This window comes from Dermacentor variabilis, chromosome 8 (assembly GCF_050947875.1).
Source record: "Dermacentor variabilis isolate Ectoservices chromosome 8, ASM5094787v1, whole genome shotgun sequence".
Lineage (NCBI taxonomy): Eukaryota > Metazoa > Arthropoda > Arachnida > Ixodida > Ixodidae > Dermacentor > Dermacentor variabilis.
In genome coordinates this window covers 106680284-106686283 of record NC_134575.1, presented here as the reverse complement: position 1 = coordinate 106686283, position 6000 = coordinate 106680284, and the positions used below count along the sequence as shown (strand labels likewise).

Below are 6000 nucleotides of genomic sequence, written 5' to 3'. Positions count from 1 at the left end.
TAACAATTAATTGATTAATGTCAACCATGATTAACTAAGGGTAGTTGTGATAACCTAAGAATAACTAATATATTCCTTACGATTACATTACTTAAGCAGAATCAAGATTAATACTGGTAATAAATAATTCATACTACTTAACCGTAATTCAGATGAATTACGATCACATTAACTTCGCCCGATCAGACACTTAGGCAGCGGCAATAGGTCGCTCAATACTTACAGTAAACTTCGACAGAAATTTAAAATAAGCGACTGGAAATAAACCTTATATACGCATTATCTGAGATGTCCCCCTAGGGGCCGATGATGCCACCAAAATAACGTCCATGCCAGAGTGAAAGAATGGACGAATAAGCCGAATCTACTGCCGAGCAGTGAAGCGCGGTCGCAGCCATAACACTTCTACGGATCTCACTTTTTATTTGAGTGGAAGGAGCTGGCGCGTACGCCGAGCCCCACTACCAAAAATTGCATGCCCCATCTGCCCCGGTTTGGGGTAGTGGCGTGCTTCAGCCAACCGCAGTGCAATGGTGAGGCCTCGGCACGGGGCGCCGACCTGAATGATCATCGGAAACCCGGCACCAGGTAAGTATGCAGGGCAACGCGTCGGCATACCTGGCCATTCCAAACGGTGCACCATATGGAGCGGGTACTGAAGCGTACTCTACATGAAACAGAAAACTCTACTCAGCAAAGTAAGCTTGCAAAACGGCTTCCTGTAACGGAAAAGTCTTCTACCCTTATAACTATAAACCTAGCTGGCATCAATCTCAAATTTCGACTGCCATATTATTAAAATTGTAAGAAAGCGTCAGATGACCTCTTGTGTTTATTCCAGCGCGTGCGACTGCATTGATGACAATAAACAGGGTGTTTCACGTAACATGAACCATGCATTAACGAAAAAGTGGTTAACCACAGGTGAGTGAGTGAGTGAGTGAGTGAGTGAGTGAGTGAGTGAGTGAGTGAGTGAGTGAAACAACTTTATTTTGTCCACTATAGACGTAAGCACACTCCACGCCACCTGGCTAGGCCCACTCGGGGACCATCAGGTGGAACCTGACGGCCCTGTCGCGAGCCCTCTGGACTGCCAGGATTTGAGAGGTCTGATCCTGGGCCCTAATTAGCTTCATCATTTCCTCTTGACTGAAAGGGGGACCGGCAGAGGCGCAGCCCCACAGGACATGTTCGAAGTCCGCATAATCACCACACAGAGGGCAGTCCGGGCTTGGGAACCGTTCGGGGTGCATTGTGTGCAGCGCCACGGGGCTCGGGTAAGTGCTTGTTTGCAGAAGTCTGAGAGTGACTGCCTGGGCCCTGCACAGCGAGGAGTGCGGCGAAGGTAGGACTCTTCTTGACAGACAATTGTATTTGCAGATTTCGTTATACGAGCAGAGAGGCTCGGGTCGCCCAGGAGAGGACGCGTTGCCCAGCGCACGGTCAGTCAAACCTCGTGCAGCCGAGTGCGCCTCCTCGTTGGGGTTGATCGAGGCACCCTCAATGGTTCCAAGGTGCGCAGGGAACCAGGCCAAAGAGTGATGTTTCATGTCTTTGGCACTTTGGATGATACGTAGGGCCTGGGGAGCCACCATTCCCATCTGAAAGGCCCTGACAGCGGCCTTGGAATCCGAATAAATCGTGTCATGTACACTGTCCGTCAACGCAAGAGCAATAGCAACTTGCTCTGCAACGCTGGAATTAGAAGTGCGGACGGTAGCGCAGCTAAGGATTTTAGAATCACAGTCAATGACCACTGAGGAGAAGGCCTCTTCTTGAACGTACGAAGCAGCGTCTACGAAGCATGTTCGGTCCTTGTTCAAGCGGGCACTGGCGAGCAGAGCTTTACCCCTGGCTCGTCTTCGTCCTTCGTTGTAGGTGGGATGCATATTTCGTGGCATCCGGTGTATGTAAATCTTGGACCTTACGTCGCTGGGCAGCTTCACAGCGTCGAGACTGATGACCATGGGGTTACGTCCCAGCTTGCCAAGTATGGCTCGGCCCGCTGGGGTACCGGAGAGTCTGACAAACTGGGAAAATTCTTGGGCTCCAATGATTTCTTCGAACGTGTTGTGAATTCCCAAATTGAGGAGGTCTTTTGTGTGCGTTCGGATGGGAAGGTCGAGGGCAAGCTTGAAGACTCTTCTGATTAGGGCATTGATCTTGTTGCGCTCCGATACGAGCCAGTTGTGCATAGCCCCTGAATAAGCGAGGTGGCATAGCACGAAGGCGTGGATAATCCGGATCAGATTGTCTTCCTTGATTCCGCGGTACCTGTTGGCGATTCTTCGGATCAGGCCGAGGGCGCTTTCGGTCTTGGAACAAATGCGTTTGAGGGCGGCTCCATTGGCCCCGTTCGACTCGATAAACATTCCTAGGACCCTGATAGTGTCTACCCGCGGTACTGGGGAGCCCTCACCGGTGAATAATGTAATGTGGCTCTCTGTTGCTGGCTTCCAGGACCGGTGTGAACCGCCTCTGGGCCTCTTCTTGTAGAGCAAGATCTCGGATTTAGCGGGCGAGCACCTTAGCCCGGTGGGGATAAGATACCGCTCCGTCACATCGATGGCCTCTTGCAAAGCACCCTCGACCTGCCCTTCACATCCACTGGAGCACCAGATGGTGATGTCATCCGCGTAGATCGTGTGCTTAATGTTGGGGATATTGTTCAAGGCCCTCGACAGGTTGATCAAGGAGATGTTGAACAGCGTCGGGGAGATCACCGCCCCCTGAGGTGTCCCCTTTGGTCAAAGCTGGATTTCGTGGGTCAAAAACTCGACAATCTTGAGTCTAGTGGACCTTGAGGAAAGGAAGGATCGCACGAAATTGTACGCCCGTTTGCCGACGTTACACTCTGTCAGGCTCTTGAGAATAAAGGCGTGCGATCTGTTGTCAAAAGCCTCGTCCAGATCCAAGCCGAGAATTGCCTTTGTGTCGGCGGAGGTAGAGTCAATGATCTGGTGCTTGATCAGTCTCATGGCGTCCTGGGTCGAAAGCCCCGACCGAAAGCCAATCATGTTGTGTGTATAGCATTCGTTAGACTCGAGATGGTCAGTAAGGCGGTTAAGCATGGCGTGCTCGGCCATCTTTCCAACACACGACGTCAGGGAGATGGGCCTTAGATTGTCGATGCTTGGCGCCTTACCTGGCTTCGGTATGAGTACTGTGTAGGCTGCTTTCCAGCTCTTGGGAATGAAGCCGCTGCACCAGATATCATTCATCTTGCACGTAAGAAACTCGACTGAGGCGTCGTCGAGATGCTTGAGCATTTTGTTGGTGATCCCGTCGGGCCCAGGGGCAACCACAGGTGAATGAAACCAACGACATATGGTTTGCCGTCATGTGGCGCTGTGGCGTACTTATATTCGGCTTAATTGCTTAATTAAGATCAATATCTGAAATTTTATATATTCATATTAGTGCATTTCGTTACGTTGTAGAGCGGATGCAGAAACGACCGATTCATTTTTTTTGGCAGAGCACATGCTGCGTGGTGATTGTTTTTCGGCGTTTAACGAAAGCCCGCGAAATATAGCATTGTCGCTCAATTTTTACATCCCATCTCGTCATACCGCCTTGGTCTCTACCATCGACGTCATTCATTGTTCGTCATTATATCGTCGTGATAGTAGCCTTCATACCATCAAAGTCATGGCCGACCATGGCTAGCAAGTGTGATGGCAATGTGAACCGATGCCAGAGGCAGCGTATGTCGCGTATAGCCGGAGCAATCGAAGTCTCTGAATGGCCACTGCATATTGCGAAATGCGAGTGTTTTCAGCAATACTGCGTTTCGCTAAGTTGTTTGAATGCTAATCGCATTGCCGTCGACAGTCATCGTGGGATCGGCGTCACCGCAATTCTTTAGCGCGCAGCTCTTAGGCGCCCGTTCCTGGGGCCAGCGTCGGCGTTGTCCCTCGGCGTAAGCGAGCGAAGGAGCACAGGGGAGAATGCAAGAGCGAACGAAGAGCGCTGCGGGCGGGCGATGAAACACGTCAGTGCATCCGGGGTGGTGGCGGGCAAGCGGGGGAAAGAAAAGAAAGCTTTGGCAACACGTGAAGGTGAAAGCTTGCTGCACACGTGGTAATGCATTAAGTTCTGCAATCGGAGAGGTCAGTCCACTAGCAAGATATGACGAGCCGCCGTGTGAGGTAAACGCATGGCGCTGTACGTCGACCTCTTATACACAACACATGCAAGCACCGAATGCACTATGTAAATGTTAATTCGTTCCTTCGTTCATTCTCTCTTTTCCCCGTCTTTCTTTCTTTCTTTCTTGATTTGTCCTATCGTTATTTTTTCGTTCCTTCATTCCATCGTTCTTTCTTTCTTCATTTATGGTCAGCTATTGCATCTTTGCTTGCTTACTTGGGTATAAGTCATTCCTGATGATGATTTTTGCATAACTGATTTCTTGCATCACTGGACTAGGCGCCGCTTCTTTCGAGTATGCGCCACTGCAACGAGCCAGTAAAAAAACAGTAAGCTCGCCTTTCTACTTCAATTCGAGGCGAAAAGGGACGCGAGCTTCTTTGAGAACCGACCATGGGTGTTCTGCACCCGGGTGGCCGAGACGGCGCCCGAACGCCTTGCAGCTTTCGAAAGCAAGAGCCGTTGGCACGGGTGCACCTGCTTAAAGCCAAAATAGCGGACATGCGAAGCAACCCATTCCTTTTGGTTCCATATGGCTAATTCTCTGTGCGTGTACTTAGCAAGTCTTTCAAGCTGTCGCCTATAAAGAGCTAAAAGAGACACAAATGTGAATATTGCAGTGAATTCTGGGATTTGGCTTGCCAGAACCTCGATTAGATTATGAGGCACGCCGTAGTGAGGGAGCCCGGGATGATTTTGACCACCAGAGGATCCTTAACGTGCCCTCAACGCGCGGGACACATGCCTCTTTTGCATTTTGCGTCCATCGAAATGCGGCCGCCGCCGCCGGGTCAAATTCGAAATGTACGTGGAATTCGCTCGAACCCTTGCAATTGTGACTAGTACCACTACTCACCTGTTGTCAGCGTTGATCACCTATGTCCCGTTAAGTCTACTAATCCTTTCTTTACCCAACAATCTTGTGTGGCGACCCTTGCTGCAACAGGCGAGTTTCCCGCCACAACCGCTTGTATCGAGCGACGGTGGCGCTGCCTTAGCGTAGGCGGTAGACTTACTTGGGGAATAATGGGAGACTGTACAGCAACTCTAGCTGCCTGCGCGAGCCGCGTCACGCTGTGCCGCTACGCACGGCGGTGCAAAATAATTGTGCATTCTATTCTCTCTCTCTCTCTCTGCCTGCCGGGTTGGTGTCGGGCATGTCAAAAGGTGAAGCTGGCGCATACCTTCGTCCGACTCACCCCCGCTAAGGACGTTGTCCAAGGGAGCAACATGTTCTCATCGAGTACGAGGAGTGCCGGGTTTAGTTAATATATTCGTGAAGAGTGGAGATCGTTGCGTCTCATCAGTCTATCATGGCTAGATTGGAGCACCCTAAGGAGCCGAAAAATCCGCTGGAAACGTCGTCAGGAAACGTCGTAGAACAACACCCTTTTCGTAGAAGTTTTTTGCTCCCATCGTGCGTGAGCGACGATGGGCGCCGGACGATGGGAACCTGTCTCGCCTTGCTGTCGCCACAGGTCTGTCCGAGGGGGACGCACTGTTAGCTTCGCGAAGTGATTCGTCGCAGTGGTGCAGGAGAGGCCAGAAGGTCACTACCCCGCTGGCCGATCGTAACAACGGGCTGGCAGCAGGGCGTGGCCTCCGAGATCGCATTGGCACTGGTGCAATTTCGCAGGCCGCGAACCAAGACGGTGCGGCGATGTTCACTTTCCTCCTCGAGCACACAGGGCAGCGCTGCGTTATGAGCCACGTGCTGGTCGACCGCTACATTTCACGTGGAAAGCGGAGGCGAAACACCGTCAGTATGGAACAGACAGCAGCTATCTAAGGGCTGTCGCGCGTCACATGATGAGTCGTGTGTTGCACACGCTGAAGATTTTTGTGCTG

The 6000-nt window shown here is 51.4% G+C and overlaps 1 non-coding gene across 1 annotated transcript; it reads right to left on the bottom strand.

The window, feature by feature from the left end:
• Positions 1-433: 433 nt before the first annotated feature.
• On the bottom strand, positions 434-596 carry LOC142591750 (U1 spliceosomal RNA). The gene has a single exon (XR_012830513.1). It is a non-coding gene; the product is annotated as a U1 spliceosomal RNA (small nuclear RNA).
• Positions 597-6000: the final 5404 nt, after the last annotated feature.